Source organism: Paroedura picta, chromosome 7, assembly GCF_049243985.1.
Source record: "Paroedura picta isolate Pp20150507F chromosome 7, Ppicta_v3.0, whole genome shotgun sequence".
Classification (NCBI taxonomy): Eukaryota; Metazoa; Chordata; class Lepidosauria; order Squamata; family Gekkonidae; genus Paroedura; species Paroedura picta.
In genome coordinates, this window is record NC_135375.1 from 14,173,028 (window position 1) to 14,196,074 (window position 23,047).

Here is a 23,047-nt window from a genome sequence, read left to right on the forward strand (position 1 = left end):
AGACAGACGTCTGAAGGTTTATTATTTGATATTAACACTTATGGGGGACAGGGAAATTGAAAGCAAAATGAATTTCTATGCATTGCTTACTCAGGGAGTGGACCTTGTGGTGTAATGGTTAAGAGTGGTGGGTTCTAATCTGGGTAGTGGGTTCGATTCCCTGCACTACTACATGCATCCAACTGGAGGGCCTTGGGCTCATCACAGCCCTGATAATACTGTTCTCACAGAGCAGTAATATCAGGGCTCTCTCAGGCTCACCTCCCTCACATGGTGTCTGTTGTGGGGAGAGGAAAGGGAAGGCGATTGTAGAGAAAAGTGGCATATAAGAACCAACTCCTCCTCCTCCATTACTTTCCCCCTTTTACTTCTGCAGTGACCACTCCAAGCCCAGAGGAGGGCAAAAACCTTCCAGGATCCCTGGGCCGTTCTGTCATGGAGGAAAAATCCTTCCTGTCCTCAAAGTGGTTTTTGGCACTCCCCTGGGCATCTAAGAAAGGGCCGCAAGAGCTGAGCCCTGGCTTGTCCCTTCCTGACCTCCCTCTCATGGTCTGCCTAAATTCACGGAGTCTGCACAGCTGTCAGGGCAGCCATCGAGCCTCTGATTCAAAACCTCCAAAAAGGAGTGCCCACCAGCTCTCGAGGAAACTTGTCCCATAGAGGAACATCCCTATGGGGCTCTTCCTCAAAGAAGGACTTTCTTACGTCCACCCTGAATCTACTGCTCATCTCCTTCATTGGATGCCATCTAGTTCGAGCATTTTAGGAGAGCGATTTAGCTTCGTCCACTCTCTCCACCCCACACACCCTTTCTATAAACCCCAATCATGTCATGCAACTCCTCACGGACCAAGGAGGAGACCTGCTGGAGCAGACCGGCCATCCCACCTGCGGTCTGCCTTCGAAGGTGGCACGTTGGCTGAACTTCAAGTCAACTCCATTTCTTTCGGTATTTGAAAAATGCTGCCCCTGTTTGTTTGGTTTGGCGAGACGCTTCCATGCAATTTTGCCGTGCCTCTTGGCGATTTTGAGCAGAGCAAACACTGCTTTTATTATCTCAATATGTCACTTGCAAATAGGGTTTGCTTAGCATCTCGGGCCGTGTGGAATGGAGGCTCGGGAGTTGTTTACCTGCATAAAGCACTCCATTATGGCAAAGACCTGCAGACCCTGGTTAACTCCCAGGAGCCTCCTGACTTTAGCATTTGTGTTCACAGGCTTGTTTTTGTCATTTTCAAGCAACAAGGTTGGCCCGAGGAATGGGCCAGCAAAGCCCCGGAGTAGTCCCAATTATACCTTTGAAAGATGGGCCATTCTGTAAATCCTAATGCGTTTCTCTGAAAGCTGGCAGGCTATAGACCCTTGGGAATGTGTGCTCTTTCGATAGCATCTCATAAATCAAAAGAATACTGGGACCATCTCAACCCAAGCCCCCCTTTTGAGGGACGGTCAAAAGGAGGTGTTGTTCATCAGATGGAAGACTGCCATTTTGTGGGCAAAAGGGCCCCTCTTCAGTGCCCAGGAAAAAAAGGTTCAGGTTCTTGGTGTCAGGAAAGAATTTGTAGGCCAAGAAACCATGCCCATTGATAATCCTGAGCCAATTGTCTGAAGGAGTACGAGGCAGCTTAATAGATGAATTGCTTTTTATACCCCACTTTTCACTGCCTGAAGGAGTCTCAAAGCAGCTGAGAATGGCCTTCCCTTCTTCTCTCCTCAACAGACACCCTGTGAGGGAGGTGGAGCTGAGAGAGCTCTGAGAGAACTACTCTACAAGAACAGCATTATCAGGATTGTGATGACAATTAGAGCGGCCCTCAGTGGAACAGGCTTCCTCGGGAAGTGGTGAGTTCTCCTTCTTTGGAAGTTTCTAAACATAGGCGAGATATCCATCTGACCGAAATGATGATTTTGTGAACTTAGGCAGATGGTGAGTGGGTGGGCAGAAGGGACTGGGTCAATACTTGGCTCTTGTGGCCCTTTCTTGTACCCCCAGGGAAATGCCAATTACTACTTTGGGATTAGGAGGCAAATTTCTTCCAGTCCAGCCTGGCTAGGGATTCTGGTTTGAGGGGTGTGTGCATCACCTGGGCATGGAATTGGGGTCCCTGCGGGTGGGCAGGTAGTTGTGAGTTTCCTGCACTCTGCAGTGAATTGATGATCCTGGAGGTCCTTCAACCTCTATGATTCCCTGATTCTTCAATGCTATGAGCCCAAGCTCACCCAGCTGGCTGCACGTGGAGGAATGGGGAATCAAACTCGGCTCTCCAGATTAGAAACCACCACTCTTAACCACAACACCAAGTTGGCTCCTCCCCATAGTTGTGACATTTCCCTTTCTATCTGGTACATTTCTCTTCTGTCTTTCCCTCAAAGAGCTCAACCTTCTTCTGCCAACATTTTGTATTCACAACAACCTTGTGAGGTTGGCTACGATAAGAGAGAGTGACTGGCCCCCAGTCACATGAGCTTCACGGAAGAGTTGGGCTCTAACCCCGAGTCTCCCAGATTCCACTCCAACCCTGTAACAGCTCCACAAAACTTCATCAATTTTACTTGGATTAATCTCTCTCCTTTGCATTGAGGTCGAATTAGTACCTCCTTAAAGAAGCAGCAGCCTTCTAGGGGTAGCTCTAAGTTTTGTAAGAAGACACCCTCTGAAAAATCCTTCCACCGCACCAATTTTTCATCACACCTGCTTCGCTGCAGACTTGACTTCGCCCAAGTCAACCCGTGCAAGAGTTTCCCCAAGCCAGTACATAATAACCACAGAGGTTCCTGCTCTACACGCATAACTTTCCAAGTTCAATCCCCGGTCTCTCCAGCTAGAATAATCGCAAGAAGCACAGCTGAGAAAGAACCTTGCAGAGATCTCCGACAGTTATGGCCACTGGTATAGTGGTTGAAATGTTTATTGATTCATTAATTCTTTGATTTATATCCCGCCCCTCCTGGCATTGCCGTTTCGGGGCTGCTTCCAACATAAGATAAAACAGTACAATAATAATGATAAACAATCGCTAATATTATTTAAAGCATAAAAAGAAATATAAACCACACAGCTGTATGGGTGAACTGGAACAATCAGAGGGTCATGGCTTTTCCGGGGGATGTAAATATATGGGGGTCCAGACCATGTTTAGAATAGGTTGTCCAGATATTCATTGGCCCCAACAAAATACCTGGTGGAAGAGCTCCATTTTACAGGCCCTTTGGAAATGGTTTAGTTCTGTCAGGGCCCTAGGCTCTTCCGGGAACTCATTCCACCAGATTGGGTCCAGGACTGGAAAGGCCCCGGCCCTGGTTGAGGCCAGACGTATCTCTTTTGGGCCAGAGATCACCAATTTATTCTTATTGGATGATCATAAGGTCCTTTGGGGGAGGTCATAGCCCTTTGGGGAGCATAGTTGGATTAGGATCTGGAAGATCCAGGTTCAAATCCTTGCTTGAGCCATGGAAACTCGCTGGGTGACTTCAGGGCAGTCCCACTTTCTCAGCTTAACCTGCCTCATGTGATTGTTGTGCAGATAAAACTGAAGTGCAGAGAACGACGTCAGCCATCTTGGATTCCTACTGGGGAGAAAGGCAGGGTAGAGGTGAATTAAAGACTAAAGAAACTCAAGGCCATGCTTATAGCCCTTCATTGTGTCCGTTGTGTTTACGGAGGGTGGATCTATAAAGGAGCATCTGTTGTGGAGGGAAACGCTTCTCAAGGCATAGGTTTGCAGATCCTCCAGATAATTAAACTTTTCAGGCGGTTAAGTGCAGCTTGGGTTTCCCTATTGCCTTTTGCCTCCTGCGGGTTGCTTCCCCAATTGCGTTGTGACACAATCAGTGAGCATGCTGGGCCGGCAGAGGGAGGGCACCGCAGGGCGGCATGACATCTTTTGTGTGTGTGTGTGTGTGTCGATTGTCTGCCAGGAGCATTAGGCAGGGCCCCCTGCGCATGGATGCCAGCTGGCTGGAAATGGTTCGAGACGGACGGCGAAGAAGGAGCTGCAGCCACCAGGGTGACCTCTCTTGGTTAGCCATAGTGCTGCGAATCCTTTCCCAGCCATGTTCAGGAACAATTGGACTCAAAGAGACCGCCAGTCCGTCAGTATTTCAGAAAAGGGTTAGAAGTGACAATGGACCAGGGAAGGAGGGAGGAAGAGGAATTCTCAGCCACGCTTTCTGAATTCAAACTGGCTCCCCATTTAGGTTCTCTCACTTTTCATTTTTTTTTAAAAGGTCAAACAGTCTTAAGTATGGATATTGTTGGTTTACGGTTTTGTGAGGCGCTCTTGGGACCCCCTCCCAGCTTCCTCTTTCTCTGCCGTGATGTGGGCCTTCCTTTGTCGCTTTTGGTAAAGGCACGCAGCTCACACAGCTCTCCACAGCAACAGTTTCTTCAGCCTCAGTTCACACCCCCAAGTGTTTCCTCCAAACTGCGCCAGCCCCCACCCTTTCCTTTCCTCCTCCTTATATTCCCCTGTGCTGACTCCACCCCCTATTTAGTCACCTTCACTCCCTCTGACCTCGCCCACCTGGCTCTAAGCCCCATTGGGTGTTCACCCTTTCTGTCCCCTCTAGCAGTCTTCTTTCTCCTGCTGGGCATTCAGGTAAGTTAATTTTGCTGTCTTCCAGGTTCCATCGCACTCGGAACCTCGGTCTGGCCCTTCGCAGGAGTGGCAGAGCTGGGGGGTCTACTGTAGTTTGCTCCAGCTCTTCACCCTTCCTGTGGGCTGACGGAGAAACCTCTTCCCAAGCCTTCCTACAGCTCTCCAGAACAGCCTGTTTCCCTTGGCAAGTATCCTTTGCTCTGCCTTTATCTCTCTCTCCCTCATTTTCCCTCTTAGCCTTCCCAACTTCCCCTCTATCTGTCTCTTTGAGTCCTTTGAGTCCCTGCTCCTTTCCCTGCGGTGAAGCCTCTTCCCCCAGCCCCCTCACCTCTGAGTCCAGGACGGGCCAAGTGGCCAATCGGGAGCCGCACACTTCGTGGCTCCTGATTGGTCCCTTCGAGTTTTTATCATGGACTCGACCCACCCCTTTCTCCTTCCACAATGCCGTTACTGAATTATTCTTACCGCTCTGTGGAGCGGTTTACAGATGGCAGTGTGTTATATTGGGTAGAAGGAAAAGAGAAGAGATGGCTATTATACCTGGCATGGTAGACTCTATGAAACCTAGAAGAAGAAGAAGAGTTGGTTCTTATATGCCGCTTTTCTCTGCCCAAAGGAGTCTCAAAGTGGCTTACATTCGTCTTCCCTTTCCTCTCCCAACAACAGACACCCTGTGAGGGAGGTGAGGCTGAGAGAGCCCTGATATTACTGAAGAAGAAGAAGAGTTGGTTCTTCTATGACGCTTTTATTTACCCAAAGGAGTCTCAAAGTGGCTTACATTCACCTTCCCTTTCCTCTCTCCACAACAGAGACCCTGTGAGGGAGGGGAGGCTGAGAGAGCCCTGAGATTACTGCTCGGTCAGAACAGCTTTATTAGTGCTGTGGTGAGTCCAAGGTCACCCAGCTGGCTGCACGCCAGGGAGCAGGGAATCAAGCCCGGCTCGCCAGATTAGAAGTCCGCACTCCTAACCACTACACCAATCTGGCTCTACACCTAGAAGGGAGGAAATCTAAGGGAAGACAGAAAACTGTTCAAGGTCCTTATAGACAAAACATTGGAATAAAAAGTGAGTTTCCCCCTCCCCCTTGTTTTCTTTCTTTACCTGTTCATGAATATAAAATGTTGGCCACTTACTTTTCAACTCTCTTAAGGACCCTTGACTTCACATTTTTCGTGTGTGTGTGTGTGTGTTGCAGATTGAGTCTCTCACTATCTCTAAATCACATTTATGACTCTGGTTTAATTGAACAGACAAAAGGCCCCCTTGTTGTACCTTAGCAAAGAAATATTAATGGGATTTGCACAATGAATAGCAGCTCAAGAGAGAGGGACAAAGAGAAGCCGTGGTCCTTAGAGGGGAACTATTATGGGAAGACAGGTGCCGTCTCTAAATATTCTCATTGACCCAAGATGGTATCTGTTTTTCTACTACTTGTCCTTGGTCGATTTTTCTCTTTACGACCTCTTCTTTTAGATCAGGGGTAGTCAACCTGTGGTCCTCCAGATGTTCATGGACTACAATTCCCAGGAGCCCCTGCCAGCGTTTGCTGGCAGGGGCTCCTGGGAATTGTAATCCATGAACATCTGGAGGATCACAGGTTGACTACCCCTGTTTTAGATTCTAGGGTTGCCTGTTGCCCCCAGCTGCTAGTAGGGGATGGAGAGGTAGGGATGCCAGATCCAAGTTGGAACTCCCTTGGAGATTTGGGAGGGAGGACAGAGACATCAGTGGGGTACGATGCCATAGCGCTCACCTTTCAAAACACCCATTTTCTCCAGGGGAACTCATCGATGTTATTAAGTCTGCGGGCTCAGAGAACACAGACTCCGATTCTTCAGAACAGCTCTTTTTATTTAGCAACTCCAGCAACAAACTCCAAATACTGAACAGAGAAGAACAGGAGAACTCATGTGCTTTTATACTTTTCAGGCAGCCCACTGCTGCCTCTGATTGGCCCTAAGCAGAGCGATCTGGTTGGACCTTAACAGGTTGCTTTGATTGGTTAGTTCCTTGGCTGTCAGAAGCCCTCATTTGCATCAGCAGCCAAACCGCCCAGAGTCGTATGGAAGGGTGGTATAAAAATCTGAATGAATGAATTAAGGAATGAATGAATGAAGGAAGGAATGAATGAATCCCCACAGAAATAACAGTTGTGGTCTGAGATGAATTGTAATCCTGGGGATACTACATCCTAACTGGAGGAATTAGCTAACATCCTTAGCTCCTAGCTCCTAGCTCTTCTTGACCTATCTTGCAAGAAAGGGTTCAACACGGAAAACGCTCTTGTGATTGTAGGGATATTCGTGTTCATTGAGGATGTCCCTCGGGTTTCTTGTAGATTAGCGATCCCCAACCTGTGGGCCACGGACCACATGTGGTCCGTCAACTAATTGGAGGTGGGCCGCAAAGGACGCCTTCTCCCCCTCTCCTGGCCCTTTACTTCATCCCCCCCGGCCCTTTACAATACACTTCGGGTGTCATAGTCTCCCATCACTCCCAGATGGGACTATCTCGTTGCAGAGAAACAAGCTCAGGGTTCCCATTGATTTGTCATTGTCATGAGTTAAAATTTCCATGAAAATAAAATGTTCCTTATGTTCATTGTTGTGGCGTGTCTGTATCTTATTTTGAAGGGATGTTTAAACATTACCATAGCGATCAGAGAGCGTTAGGGCAGTGGTTGAGAGTAGATGAGTAAACTACCCCCCCCCCCCCCCGCACCGGGCCTCAGTAAAATTGTCAAGCGTTGAGTGGTCCCCGGTGATAAAAAGGTTGGGGACCACTGTTGTAGATGACACTGCATTGGGCGGGATGGTTAATACCCCTGAGGAAAGGACTACTATTCAAGGAGATCTGGATAGATTGGAAAACCGGCCCATGGCCAACAAAACGCACCTTTAGCTCCCCTTGTGTTCCGACATCTGCTGCTGATGCAGAGGCAATTTGATTTGTGCTGGCTTTGGGCATAGAGTCCCGCTTGCTTCTCCGATTCACGCCAGCAAGCTGCTCTTCCAAGGGAGAAGGTGCTGCACACTGAGCCCCAGTAGCTGTGAGAACTCGTATGTAATTACTCGGGATCTGCTGGTGGTCTGGAACTAGCGTAGATGGTACTGGAACTAATACTTGAAAGCTAATGCACCTCCCAGAGAGAGAGACAGAGAGTGAGAGAGAGAGAGAGAGACAGAGACAGAGACAGAGACAGAGACAGAGACAGAGAGAAAGAGAAAGAGAGACAGAGACAGAGACAGAGACAGAGACAGAGACAGAACTTTGAAAATATGAGAAGCAAGAGACAATTTGATTGCTTGAGGAAACACAGTATTAACAAAAACCCCGAACCAAATTAAACTAGATAAAACCAATTCTGAGTGCAAAACTGGATTACAAGCCACTGTTATTTATTGCTCCTGTTTCATCAGAAGAGAGGGAAGGAAGCGTGGTATCGCCTGATCTCCAGAGATCTTGGAAGCTTATTAATTGGATGGGAACCCACCAAGGAAGATTCTGCAGAGGTAAACAGTGGCAAATCCCCTCTGCTTCTCACTTGCCTTGAAAGCCCCTTGCTGGAATGTCTGTACATTGGGACTTGATGGAATTTATCTACATACTAGTAGTAAAGCCCGTTGCATGCTAAAAGGCAACGGATGCTAGCGAGTGAGCTGGTGTGGGGCTTGCCAAGGGAATGGCACACACACAATCAAACATGTCATCACCAACTGCTCATTTCCAGAATACGAAGATCAGTTCCCCAGGTGAACATGGCTGCTTGGGAGGGCATGGGGGACTCTGAGTCATTGCACCTGACTGAGATTTAGGGATGCCAAACTCCAAGTGGGATCTGGGGATCCCCTGGAATTACAGCTCATCTCCAGCCAACAGAGATGAGTTCCCCTGAAGAAAATGGCAGTTTTGGAGGGTAGATTCTAGGGAAAATCAAGAGAGAATCATCATAGAATCATAGAGTTGGAAGGGGCCATGCAGGCCATCTAGTCCAACCCCCTTCCCAGTGCAGGATCAGCCTTGAAGGAGAAGAAGAGTTGGTTTTTATACCCAAAGCAGCTTGCATTCGCCTTCCCTTTCCTCTCCCCACAAGAGACACCCTGTGAGGTGGGGCGAGAGCCCTGATATTCCTGAAGAAGAAGAGTTGGTTCTTATATACTGCTTTTCTCTACCCGAAGGATTTTCAAAGTGGCTTCCAATTGCTTTCCCCTTCCTCTCTCCACAACAGACACCTTGTGAGGTGGGTGAGGCTGAGGGAGCCCTGAGATTACTGAAGAAGACGAAGAATTGGTTCTTATATGCCGCTTTTCTCTACCCGGAGGAGTCTCAAAGTGGCTTCCAATCCCCTTTCCTTTCCCCACAACAGACACCCTATGAGGTAGGAGAGGATGAGAGAGTCCTGATATTACTGTTCTGTCAGAACAGCTTTATCAGTGCTGTGGTGAGCCCGAGGTCACCCAGCTGGCTGCATGTGGGGGAGTGCAGATTCAAACCCGGCTCGCCAGATTAGAAGTCCGCACTCCTAACCACTACACCAATTCTGCCAACCCCTAGTCTCCTAGGAATCTTTCTCAGCCTAGAAAGGTGCCTGTCTCTTGTGGGAAACAGGCCTGTGAGGCCTTTAACCAGGAACTCCTTAATTAGAAAATGATTGGGAAGATCCGGGGCCGACTTCAGACAACCAAATAACAAAACATTGATCTTAGTCCTTTTATTATTCCCTCCTCCTGAAAGTCAAGATCTTGCTGACTCACAGTCTTCTAAAGCAGCCAAACGCCTGCCACCAAACCAGCCTGCTGAAAAATGTTCCGAGAGACACAGATGCCAATTTCCAGGCGATGCTTGAGCTATGGCTCTCATTTTTTCCCTCCAGGCAGTGCATGAATGATAACCAGGCACTGGTGTGGGAGGTAGAATTCGCTTACTTCTACCATGCATCACCTTTCCGCCTTCATATCGCAAAAACTTTCCGGGGGAGAAAAGCAACTTTTAACTTAAAAATCCAGCAAAAATAGCTTGGGTAGCAAATCTGTATACGTCGCATGGATGAAACCCAGTTTGCGTCCCTTGTCAAATTTCCCTCTCGCTCCTCTGCTGTTTTATCATTAAACAAAGAACCAAAAATTGCAGTCTTGAATCCCCGTGTAAACAGGGCAGGTTCCAGGTTTCCCAGGGGCCTGGTATGCTTGGCTGCTCCCCCAGTGGAGGTGGGGATACCCCAATGCCAGGCATCCCCCCCCTGCTTCTGTTTAGCTCACTGTGGTGGGGGAACTTACTAGCAAAGAGTGGAAGTAGAATCAGCCTGTGGTTTGAGCATTTGTGGAGCCAGATTAAAGGTTTACGAGGCCCTAGAAGAGGACTATTGTAGTGGGAGCAGCCAGCCTGGGGCCAGTGGAAAGGGGTGTTACTCTGAATGTCTTAAAGAGGGAGAAGTGAGTAGGAGAGAGGCTATGGCCTTGATCCATGAGGGGAAGGCACTTGTAGCACATGCTCCATGGGTAAACCGGCCCTGCTTCCAGCACATCCAGGAAGTGACATCGTCAAACCAGCAATGTCTAGGGCAGGGGTAGTCAAACTGCGGCCCTCCAGATGTCCATGGACTACAATTCCCAGAAGCCCCTGCCAGCATTCGCTGGCAGGGGCTTCTGGGAATTGTAGTCCATGGACATCTGGAGGGCCGCAGTTTGACTACCCCTGGTCTAGGGTGATGCTCTGTTATTTGGGCAAAAGCTCTAGGGTAGAAACTATTTCACCATAGAGTTTTTGCCCATATACCAGAGCATTGCCACGACTTCACAGCGTGATGATCTCACTTCCTGTGCATGCCGGAAGTGATGTTGCCACATAGCTTGGCATTTCCTCTCTCTCCCGGTAAGCTCCCCATTCTGCATCAGTTACCAAGAGAGACCTGATAACTCTTGGGCCTGGGCAGAGTCATCTCAGAAGTCCCTTCCTGCCCTCTTACCCACGTGTCTCTCTGGCTGCCTGGGTACCCTCCAGTGAGGGGCCAGGGGAACGGCGTCTTAGAGGGTCGGAAGCAGTAGTTTCCTCCAGAAACTCCGAGTTCCGGCAGCTGCCCTATTCGAACTCATGCTGACGTTGGCCTTGCTGGGTGGAATCCACATTTCATTGTGTACAGATCTGGCACGGCCGAGTGTAATGGGCAATTTTGTTCAACCTTCTGTAACGAGGGGGGAAAAGTGGCTTCGATCAATATGCTAAGAACAATGGCCAGAGCTGCTAATTCCAAGAGTTTGTTCTAAAATCGCTCCAGTCCACCCACTCATCCCCTGCCGTTCCTTCCCACAGAAATGAATTCAGACTGATGGGGAGGGGGTGTGGGGGGAGAAATTGGCTTAGCCAAGCCTGACCGGCCAAATTGAATCAGACAGTTATACAGCATCGGATGCTCGTCGCATTGACCTCTTTAATGAAAAAAAAATCCGTCTAATAGGGCTGTTTGACTCTCTGCTCAAATATTTTATGAATCGCCTCTCCATCATTGAAGACATGCGCCCGGAGAGCAAGGCAAGCCAGGGGACAATGAAGCCCTGGGAAATTAGCTTATTGGAGGACCGGGCCGAGTGGGGTGTGGTCTAATTTGTCAACTTGCTGACCTCCACTTAATCCCATGCATCAAACACCCTCAAAGACCGGGGATTGGTAAATACTTCTTGCTAAAAAGAAGAGCAACGCAGAAAGTTTTTTAGATTTGTGAAGATAGTTTCAGGTGGGTAGCTGTGATGGTCTGCAAGAGGGTAGACCAGGCTTTCTCAACTGGGGTTTTGTGTTACCCGGGGCTTTTGCAATAGCCCTGGAAGGGTTTCTCGAATGGGTGGGACTGAAATTAATTTTTAATACGTTTAAAAAATTTGTTAAACATTTGTCGGGTGATATGACCACGTATGGTCATGTCGACCATCCCCATCCCCAATGGCTTACTACTACTACTACTACTACTACTACTACTACTACTACTACTACTACTACTACTACTACTACTACTACTATTAAGGGAGATTTGCCAAGATCTCCTTTGAAAACAGACTATGCACTTGTGAATCAAGTTCTCCTGACACCATCCAACACATCTTACTGGATTGCCCTTTGTTCACTCAACAGAGAAGGCATATCACACCTCTTATACCAAAATGGAGAAACCATTCAAGAGACCTGGCTTGCCAATTTTTATTGGGTGATAAGGATGCCGACGTCACTTTTATTATGGCTAAATTTCTGTCCTCAGTTTTTAAATTTAAACTGTCTATCTTGATTATCTTTGTATATCCTCCTAATCTGCTTTATGCCAATAAAGGTATTGTATTGTATTGTACTATTATTTGGATTTATAGCCTGCCACTCCCCTAAGGCTGGTGGTGGGTACCAGCATATAATCCCCCCCCTGATAAAACCCCCTAATACAGTGGTCCCCAACCTTTATTAGGCTGGGGACCGGCAGGGCATCGGGCCGCGCCTGCAGGGACCGCGCGGGCCACGCCCACGCTTCGGACCGCACCCGCGAGCCGCGCCTGGCCGCGCGGCCCGGCCCTGATTCCCTCTCCCTGCTGTCCCGCAGTAAGTAGCTTCCCAGGCCGCAAGCTTGCGGCCTGGGAAGTTTTTTACTGCGGGGGGGGGGGAGAGGGAGCCGCGGCCCGGCGCCATGGCCTTTGCGGCCTGGCGCCGGGCCGCGGCCCGCAGGTTGGGGATCACTGCCCTAATACATAAAAACCATGCTAATACATAAACACATCAACCAACCCAATGATGGACCTGGGGTAGGTGGAAGGGGAGGGGCCCCAGGCTTCCTCGGGAGGTGGTGGGTTTTCCTTCTTTGGAAGCTTTTAAGCAGAGGCTGGGTAGCCATCCCGCAGAAATGCTGATTTTATGAACTTAGGCAGATTGTGAGTGGGTGGGCAGAAAGGGATGTGCCAGTGTTTATCTCTTGTGGCCCTTCCTAGCATACACAGGGAATTGCTGATTGCTACCGTGGGATGGTAGGTTAATTTCCTCCAGGCCAGGCTGGAATCTGGAGATTTTTGATGGAGGGATCACGTAGACATTTAATTGGGGTCACTGTGGGTGGGCAGGTAGTTGTGAGTCCATGCAATTTGCAGGGGGTTGGACTAGATGACCCTGGAGGTCCCTTCCAACTCTATGATTCTATGATTCTAACCCAGTTTCAATGCACTTTTCAACCGGATTTTGTTGGAATACGCAAGATCTGTAGCATTCATGATTTAACAGAATATAAACAATGTCCTGCATGGTGCATCGGAGAAGATGTGTACTTCCTGATATTTTTCAAACAATCCCCTGTGTCCCGATTGGCTCCATTAGAGACTTCCTGCTCCTTTGAGCACATTTCCTCCCTGCTTGTCTCCACAACCAACAGACTGAATGCATAAACAACAGTTAGATAGTTAGCTCTCTCTCTCCCTCCCTCCCCCCCTCGAAACAAAGTTGTTTCTATTACAAAACTATTTTATTCTTGTAAGTAGCCTGACGCTCTGTTCCTCTTTGCATATCTACATGGCGCAACAGGTTTTACGATGTGAAAATGGCAGAAACCCATTTGCCAAAAGTCCCTGAAAGAGATGAAAATTGCATTACTTAGCATGTGTGAACATGCTCTCAGATTGTTTTTTATCCCAGTCACTGGGTGGGAGGCGTGAACGGGCTCCTTAAGAATGCAGAGGTACCCTGCATATTGTAATCAGCTTGATTGGATCAGAGGGGAAATGCTGGGGTGTGTGTGTGTACGGGCAGAAAATTAGTACCCACGGTGAGATAAGACTCCTGTATCCCTGTTTGAGATTCATGAGATGTCCTGGCTGTATCATGGGGGGAGGGGGGGGAGCCCTTGAGCAAAGTGCTAGCGGGGGGGGGGGGGGGGGCTCTTTCATCCAGGCTGCAAGCCTGAAAATTCTCTCTCGCTGCTTCTCATTGATAAAATAATTTTTATTATTTTAGCATAGATTGCAGAAAGTGAAAGGAAAACACAAACAAACTACAGAACCAAGAACAAAAAAAGGCATCCGGCATCTCTTACGTTACGTCGTAAGATTACATTCTTGTTACTGTTGTCATTGTTAACTTTAGTTCTCTTTAGTTTCAGTGAGCAGGTTGGCCAGGAAATAAAGAAATAAACCATTGACCATAAGGAGCCAGTGATTTCTTGGGGGGGGGGAGAGGAGGAATGCAATGCACTTCATTCTGCTTTCATGTTGTTCACTTACTTGCAGTGCATTTTGAATGAGACAATGGAGAACTGCTGAGTCACAAAAGTGTGGCGATTGTGTAATGTTACATTTGGACCATTGTACCTCTATGGAAGCAAGGAGGTGGGTCTGGTCCTGCAAGGCCTGGGAACCACACGGAAATTGCTGCTCTCTCTGAAGAAGAGCGACATAGTGAGATCAAGCAGCTCTGCTCTTCTTCTATGAAGGATGTGATCTGAAATCCCTCCCCCCCCCGCATTGGCTCTTCATAGAATCATAGAATTGGAGGGGACCTCATGGGTCATCTAGTCCAACCCCCTGCACTATGCAGGACACTCACATCCCAATCGCTCATCTACTGTCACCTGCCACCCCCTTGAGCCTTCACAGAATCAGCCTCTCCGTCAGATGGCTCTCCAGCCTCTGTTTAAAAATTTCCAAAGATGGAGAACCCACCACCTCCCGAGGAAGCCTGTTCCACTGAGGAACCGCTCTAACTGTCAGGAACTTCTTCCGGATGTTTAGATGGAATTTCTTTTGAATTAATTTCATCCCATTCATTCTGGTCCGTTCCTCTGGGGCAACAGAGAACAGTTCTGCTCTATCCTCCCTATGGCATCCTTTTAAATACGTGAAGATGGTTATCAGATCCCCTCTCATTCGTCTCCTCTCCAGGCTAAACAGACCAAGCTTCCCCAACCTTTCTTCATACGTCTTGGTCTCCAAACCCCTCACAATCTTTGTTGTCCTCCTCTGGACATGCTCCAGTTTGTCTACATCCCTCTTCAACTGGGATGCCCAAAACTGAACACAGGACTCCAAGTGAGACCGAACCAGAGCAGAGTAAAGCGGTACCATCACCTCCCGTGATCTGGACACGATACTCCGTTTGATACAGCCCAAAATCCCATTTGCCTTTTTAGCCACTGAGTCACACGGCTGACCCATGTTCAATGTATGGTCTACTAAGACTCCTAGATCCTTTTCGCACAGGCTACTGCCAAGACAAGTCTCCCCCATCTTATCTTGGTGTATTTGGTTTTTCCTACCTAAATGCAGAACTTTACATTTGTCCCTATTGAACTTCATTTTATTCAGTTTAGCCCATTTCTCGAGCCTACTTGTTTAAAGTATCCACGTGAACAGAGCAAAGGAAGTGCAGTTTGCCCCATCACCATCCACCTTTGATGCCCCAGCGCCAAACTACCGAGCTCAATGCTTATAGACTTAAAACACAGTTTTGCTTTGCATTTAACAGCCTCCTCTTTTTTTAAAAAAAATGCAGAAATGCAAAGGTGAAATTGAGGATAGCCTCAGAAATGTGGGTTTTATGCAAATTTCATTCATTCCCTTCTCTTTTTTTTTATTGTTTTCTAAAAAGGTAATGCATACCATTGCTGGAAATGAATATTTTATGCCAGGTGAACATTGTTCAGAATTCAACAGCTAATGAAATGTGAGCCACAGAAAGCCGGGGACAGTGCTAGCCAGGATTACAGGACAGAGTTCATTCTACATCATTTACAGTTTTCTCTAGTCCTGGCTTCGGGTCCCCTTGTGGCTTGAAATTCCATCATTTGCTTCTCTTTCCCCCCTACTACACTGAATTTATGGAAGGGGGAAAGGAGCTCTGTTTCTGAAAAAGGCCTGTATTCTCTAGGGGAGAGACTGTGTCTCATTTCTCTGATAGCCAAAGAATGTGCTTCAAAGAACTCAGGGCTACCGGTGAAAAGAGCAGCCCTGTGTTGTTGTGGCTGCCCTTGGGGTTCTGAGATCGCCTTCTCTCGCTCCACCCTGCTTGTGCCCTCTCCAGCCTCAGCCAACCCCTGCAAGGCAGGACACTCGCGGGATCAGCTTTCTGTGTGACCTTGCTGCCTACAAGTATCTTCAGCCTGTCAACCTTCCTTCTCCTCCCAACAAGATGCTGCGTATCTGTTTTTATGATCTTGCCATGTACTGCTTTTTAGACCTGTTTTACATATAATGTGTCCCTGACCCGTTTTATGCTTTTAACATTTGTTTTGTGTTTTATGCTTCGATGCTCTGGCTAAGTAATGTGCCCTTTGACCTGTTTTTCACCTGTTTTTGAATTGCACCGTGCTTTCTCATAGCAGGCCAAACGTGAGGTCCTCATGGACTTACAGCACAGAGAAACTTCAGCATAAACATGGGCTCTTCCACAGGTGCATTTTTCCAGGTGAAGATGCAGGCCTGTGGTGATGACTGGGCAGATGGATTATTTTAGTAAGGTGAATTTTGTATTCTTTGCACAGAATATAGTAATTGGAATGAATATAATCTTTCTGAATATTTACAAACATAGGCTGCATTTTTGTACTTTGGTTGTACTGGCACCTGATAAAGGTGGACATCATGCCAGGTGGGGAGCTGTGTTTACGTGTTACAGCCAAAATAAACAGAATTCTTGCTAAGGCAAACACATTTTTATTTCGGCAGAAGAAGAATTGGTTTTTATGCCATGCTTTTAACTACCAGACTAAGTCTCCAAGCTGCTTACAATGACCTTCCCTTCCTCTCCCCACAACAGACACCTTATGAGGTGTGTGTGGGGGTGGTGGTGACTGAAAGAACTCTGACAGGGCTGCTCTGTGAGAACAGCACTATCAGGACTGTGACAAGCCTCAGGGTCTCCCAGCTGGCTGCATGTGGAGTTGTGGCGAATCAAGCCCAGCTAGCCAGATTAGAAGCCACCACTCTTTAACCATTACATGAAGGTTTTGTGAATGCTGTTTCAGAAAGTTGGAATGCTGGCTTTTATAAACGCAGGGATGCCAGCACTTGAACTCTGTAATTTCACATCAAAGTAACTTTGATACTTAACTTCCACCCGATGGACAAAAAAAAAAAGAAGAGACAACTCTTTCAAAATGTTTCAAAAACTGGAATAAACTTAAATAATAGATCTGCTGAGTGCATAAAAGTCAGGCTTTTCTTTGTGCCCCCAGTTCATTTTTGCTGGGCAAAAACAGTATTAAAAAGGCAGGCTTATAGACTTTTGTCTGGCGTTTGACAGCAGTCTCCTAGCTTGGACGTGTACCTAGATCTTTTGTGACAAATGGGAGGTATTACTCATTGCTCAGAAAGCACACTGTCCGTAGTTCATTTCTTAAGTTGCCATGTACCGTTTCCCCCATTATTCAGACACGGTTATAAGAAGAGACTTGCTTTTCAAATATGCATAGGATTTTTGTGGAGAAGCAAGTCCAACAGATATAAATAAATAAAGATGTTATTCTGGATCATTCCAGGGTTCAACAAATCCAGGATTTTGTTTCCAGCAGTGGCCGACTCTTGGAAAATGAACGATCAAACCCAGAGTGCTACATATGCCATATTCCAGAGTTTGTTATGCATGTCCAGAGTTCGGTATTCAGGGACAGACTGCTCTGGCTCTTGGAGGTTCCATTTGGCTATTCCTTCAGAAAAGTAACTTCCATTAATGGGTCTGATCCCTTTTTAATAATCTGCTAAACCAGTCATCGTCACTATCAGTGAATGGAAAAGCATATTTATTTTCAAAAATATTATTCTTGAGGGGGGAAGACTTGGGGGAACTTTTGGGGGCACAAACAAAAATTCTACCCAGTACTTTGTTTTTGGCCCACTCTTCCTCTAAGGAGCTCATGATGGAGTAGAATTCTATAGAGGTGATAGAGGATTATTCTAAACTAGGGAAAAAGCCCGTTGCATTCAGGAATAAACTAGATTGGGGATTGGGGTGGAAGAACTCTACAGATGGCCTCCCCCTCCCCCAGGACATGGAAAGGCTGCAGACAGCTGTTAGGGAATTCACCAGCAGGGTCAGTTCTCATGCAGCAGGGATCTGCAGCCCCCGAGCTTCAGAGGGAAGTGGAAGGAGGAGGGGGTGGTCGGAGATGGGGGAACTGAAGGTGATTGGCTGGCCGCTGGACAGACAGGCAAGCCAGTTGGAGGAGGAGGAGGCACTCAGGGGCGGGACAGCCACCCTGATTGGTTGTTAAACACTGAGTGGCACTTATGCCATGAAACCTGCTCCCCTTCCTAATCCTTACAAGAAATATTAAGTGGAACAGAAATAAATTTATAAAGGTGACAGATATGCTTCTCTCTCCTCTAATCTTTCCTCTAAAAAACACAATGAGGCAGGTCAGGTTGAGAGGGCAGGTAGGACAGACTGAGAGGTGGTGAGAGGCCAAAGTCACCCAGTGACCTTCAGGGCTGAGTGGGGATTTGAACCTAGGATTCCCCTGTTGGTAGAGTTTAGAATACGCAAGAGCACAGAGCATCTAGCTGCTTAAAAGAATAGAATAGTTTTATTAAGAAAAGAGAACAACTTTGTGAGTAAGAAAGGAGAGAGAGCGAGTGAGAGAGTGAAAGTTCCTGACAGTTAGAGCGGTTTCTCAGTGGAACAGGCTTCCTCGGGAAGTGGTGGGTTCTCCTTCTTTGGAGATTTTTAAACAGAGGCTGGAGAGCGGTCTGACGGAGAGGCTGATTCTGTGAAGGCTCAAGGGGGTGGCAGGTTACAGTGGATGAGCGATAGGGTCGTGAGTGTCCTGCATAGTGCAGGGGGTTGGACTAGATGACCCAGGAGGCCCCTTCCAACTCTAGGATTCTATGAAGACTTAACCTGACCTAGATAGCCCAGGCTAGCCCAATCTCACCAGAACTCAGAAGCTAAGCAGGGTTGTCCCTGGCTGGGATTCCTCCAAGGAATACAACAATCATGATGCAGAAGCAGCCAATGGAACCCCCTGAGAAGGTCTTTTGCCTTGAAATCCCTTCAGGGTCATTGTAAGTCACCTGACTTGACGGCCCATTCTGCCCCAGCAAGACTTAAGCATCTTCTCAGAGACGATGAGGGGGCGACTCCTGTTTCTTCAGCTTCTAACTCTACGACAGTCAGACATTATCGCAGGAGTTTTGCGGACGGATCCTGTGTCTGAACTTCACTCTTGACGTTTTGACTTTCTCGGCTAGATGGGAGGCTGGCTGCTAATGATAGGAGTGCTGGAACGGAAGAGCCGTTTAGCCATCGCGTTCGCGTTTCCATGACACGAAGCCTGACCTTTATCTCCTGTGTTCCACGGCCTTCGGGGTGGTCAGACAGCAGACATATTGGATTTCGTTTCTCCCCCACTCCTCCTTCGGAGCCTTATCCTTCACGGAGACAACAGCTGGGCGACTTCAGAGTATGCAAAGGGCAAACAACCCTCTGTGTCCGTGAGGACTCAATCACTAAAGGGCAAGCATGTTTTCCTGAACTTCACAGATTAATCATCCTCGCCCTTCGCCAAGATCTCTGGCCATCAATTTACTGGACTGGCCTCCTTAAGGGTGACATCCGCATGTGGGCTGCCACTGGAATAATAAGTGTCACGCACAGCAGCTGTGGTCTACCTGCTTGGACCTACAAGTCCTGTAGGGAGCATGATCCAACAGCATATGAGGAATACCCTGCAGGGGGCATCGGAGGAGAAGTGTAGGTCCCATGGGCCTGTGATTGGACTGATTCTCATGTATCTCAAGATCCCAGTGTCTACGTATATGTGGAAACCTGGAAGTTGAGGATCTTACCCACTATCAGGGATTCCCAACCAGGGGTCTGTGGACTCCTGGGAGTTTGTGGGATCTTTGAAGGGGGTCCATGGGAGTTCCAAAGTGCTTGTGGTCTGGTCTTCTCAGCCCCTACTCTTCTTTCCAGCCTACATGAGGCAGAGCCAACAGTGAAGAAGAAGAAGATTTGGCTCTTATATGCCACTTTTCTATCCCTGAAGGAGTCTCAAAGCAGCTTATAGGCTGATAGAGCCCTGATATTCCTGAAGAAGAAGAGTTGGTTCTTATATACTGCTTTTCTCTACCTGAAGGATTCTCAAAGTGGCTTCCAATTCCCTTCCCTTTCCTCTCCCCACAACAGACACCCTGTGAGGGAGGTGAGGCTGAGAGAGCCCTGATATTACTGAAGAAGAAGAAGAGTTGGTTCTTATATGCTGCTTTCCCTTGAGCTTCTTGAAGTTTTAAATATTATTTGAAGGGCTGCTCCATGGTCAAAAGGCTGAAAAAGGTTGCACTACATCTTAACCTGTCCACTATGCAATGAGCCATGAAAGAAGTTTATTTTAAGGTTAATTCTGGGTGCAGCTACTATGTCTGAGCAGGATGAATTTATATTTCTATTGTCTGATTCTGAGCAATTTATTTCCAACAGATTAGATCTTTGGGCCCTTGCAAGCCAGGAAAATTAGAGCCATACTGACCACGGAAAAAATGATATCCTAAGACATTTAAGCCCTAAATATTGTACCTAAATATTTTGTTATCTTATTAGCTGAATTATATAATACGGAGCAATAACATTTATTGTATGTAAAAGGCCATTACAAAACACAACCAAAACAGTAGGGTACAAATGCAAACAAAACAATATTTCTCCAATATCTGTAAACCGCTCAGGGAGCGGTATAAATAAAACAGTAAGGCTAAGGGGGAGGAGGGGCTGAATCCAGGATAGAAACAGGGGCAAACGATTGGCCCCTTGGCCCTGAACTGACAAGAATTCCAGCCAGTCCGGGGAGAGGCCAATCGGAAGCGCCTTCCGATTGGGTCCTCGCCCACCCAGCCCAGCCAGGGGCAATCTGGAGACATCGCTGCCAGTCTGCTCCTGACCACCGCAGGGAGAGGAGGTCAGTAGGGCTGCCAAGGGGGATGAGAACAGAGGCTTGGACAGGCTGGGCCAGCCCTTTTTGCCCCAAGGCTGTCCTAACGGTCATGTCAAACTGCAAATTACCTCAGAACCCTGACAGAGCTGGCAGGAGGCTGGTGAGTGCGCTCCCCCCCCCTTCAGGCCTGCTGCAAAGGAACTTGACTGAGGGGAGGGAGGCCTTTCCAAGAGCAATGCAGGGGAGACTGAGGGCCTTCCTTTTGAGGGGGGGGGACTTTCCCCTTATGCCAAACAGTTGCCTGACAGGGAGGCCACAGAAAAGCCCCTTCTCACTTAAAATACTGCTCTGGCCGGGAGTCAGACACAGCCAAGCCATGTGTCTTTCTTCTTTGCAACTCTCTGCAGATTTGAGGCCACTCCACAGCGTTATTCTGCAGACAAAACTGGATGCTATTGCAGAGGTTCTTTTGTCTCCTGTTTCATCTGCACATCAACCCTGTGCAGTAGACCTCAAGTCTTTCAATTCAACAACAACCTGTGTGGGAGGCGTTAAATTTTTCTTCTCTACCACAACCCTGTCCAAAGTAGCTCTTTCTGCCTGGGGGGCTGATCTTTATGCTATGAAGACAAGCTGTAATTCCAGGAGCTCTCCAGGCCCCACCTGGAGGTTGGCTACCCCTGGGTTGAAAATATTGCTTGAGTTTTAGAGGTGGGACTTCAAAATCGTACAATGCCTCAGAGTCCAGCCCGGGGCCCCAAAAGCACACCTAGCGCCCATTGTATTTACAAGTACAACAGGCTTGCTCCCTAGTTACATACATAAAACTGTAAACATGTGACTACTGAGTAGTTGGTGTATCAAGGTGGAGATTCCTGTGCAAATGCTGAATTATATGCAATTTCATTGTGATGCCCTATCTACTATCAGTTAAATTAGGAAACTCCTGTTTTTTTCAAATAATTTCTGTTATCACCAGTGGCAGAGCTATGTCACGAAAACTGACACTATCATATTGCTTGTGATGCTCTGGTATTTGAGCAAAATCTCTATAGTAAAACTGGATTCTACCATAAATTGCTTGCTCAAATACCAGAATGTCCCAATGGCACCAGCAATGTGATACTGCTTCCTGTTGTAGTGGTTAGGACTGTGGACTTCTAATCTGGTGAGCTTGATTTGATTCCCTGCTCCTCCACATGCAGCCAGCTGGGTGACCTTGGGCTAGTCACAGTCTTGTTAGAGCTGGTCTCTCAGCTCCCACTACCTCACTAAGTGTTTGTTGTGGGGAAAGGAGAGGAAGGGGAGGCAATTATAAGTCACTTTGAGACTCCTTTGGGCAGTGAAATGTAGGGAAGAAAAATCAACTTCTTCTCGAATTGAATTCGGTATTTTAGAGATTAGTTGTAATTACAGGAGCACGCTAGTCCCCACTTGAAGGTTGGGAAGACCATCTACAAAAAACATAAATCTTATTCTCTCATCATCCTTGTCTTTAATGAAAGCTACTTATGATTCATGAAAACTATTCCAGGCCACCTCTCCTCCCATCCTGACATGTGACAAGGTTTTGTTCTGTTGCAGAAGCAGAAATGAGGGCTAGGAAGAGAACCAAAAGTGAAGCTATCAGCTAAATTGCAAAGAGAAAAAAAACTGTAAAAACAAAACTTGCATTTCCATCTCTTGCAATCTTTCCCATGATTTCCTAAGGCATGCACAAGTTAATGGGTAGCAACCGAGAGCTCACAGACTGCTTGCTGGAGATCCCCAATGTGTCGACAGGCACAAGGGTTGTCAGGTAACCCTGGTCACTGGCAGCTGGCTGGGGAATCAATTGCGGGGAGGACTTGCTGCCATGGGAAGGGGTGGGGGGTGATTAGATGTATATACAGCATCAAGAGAGGATCGGATAGATATATGGAGCAGAGGTCCATGAGTGGCTGTTAGCAACCAGGTATAGAGGGAACCTCTTGTGGCCCAGGGTGGTAAGGCAGCAACATGCTGTCTGAAGCTGTCTGCCCATGAGGCTGGGAGTTCAATCCCAGCAGCTGGCTCAAGGTTGACTTAGCCTTCTATCCTTCCGAGGTCAGTAAAATGAGTACCCAGCTTGCTGGGGGGTAAACGGTAATGACTGGGGAAGGCACTGGCAGTAATGACTGGGGAAGGCACCCCGTATTGAGTCTGCCATGAAAACTCTAGAGGTCGTCACCCCAAGGGTCAGACAGGACCCGGTGCTTGCACAGGGGATACCTTTACCTTTACCTTTGTAGAGGGAGCCCCATCTGTGCGGCAGGGATGTTCTGCATCCTTGGTGCTTGGGGGGCCACAATGGGATGTTCTGTCCTTGCTGGTGGACCCCCTGATGGCACCTGGGTTTTGGCTGTGGTATGACCAGAGTGTTGGCCTGGATGTACCATTGGCCTGATCCAACATGGCTTCTCTTATGTTCTTATGTCTGGGGCAGGGATGCTCTGTCTTCTTGGTGCTTGGGGGGGGGCAACAGTAGGAGAGCTTCTGGAGTTCTGGCCCTATTGGTGGACCTCCTGATGGCACCTGAGATTTGGCCAAGGTGT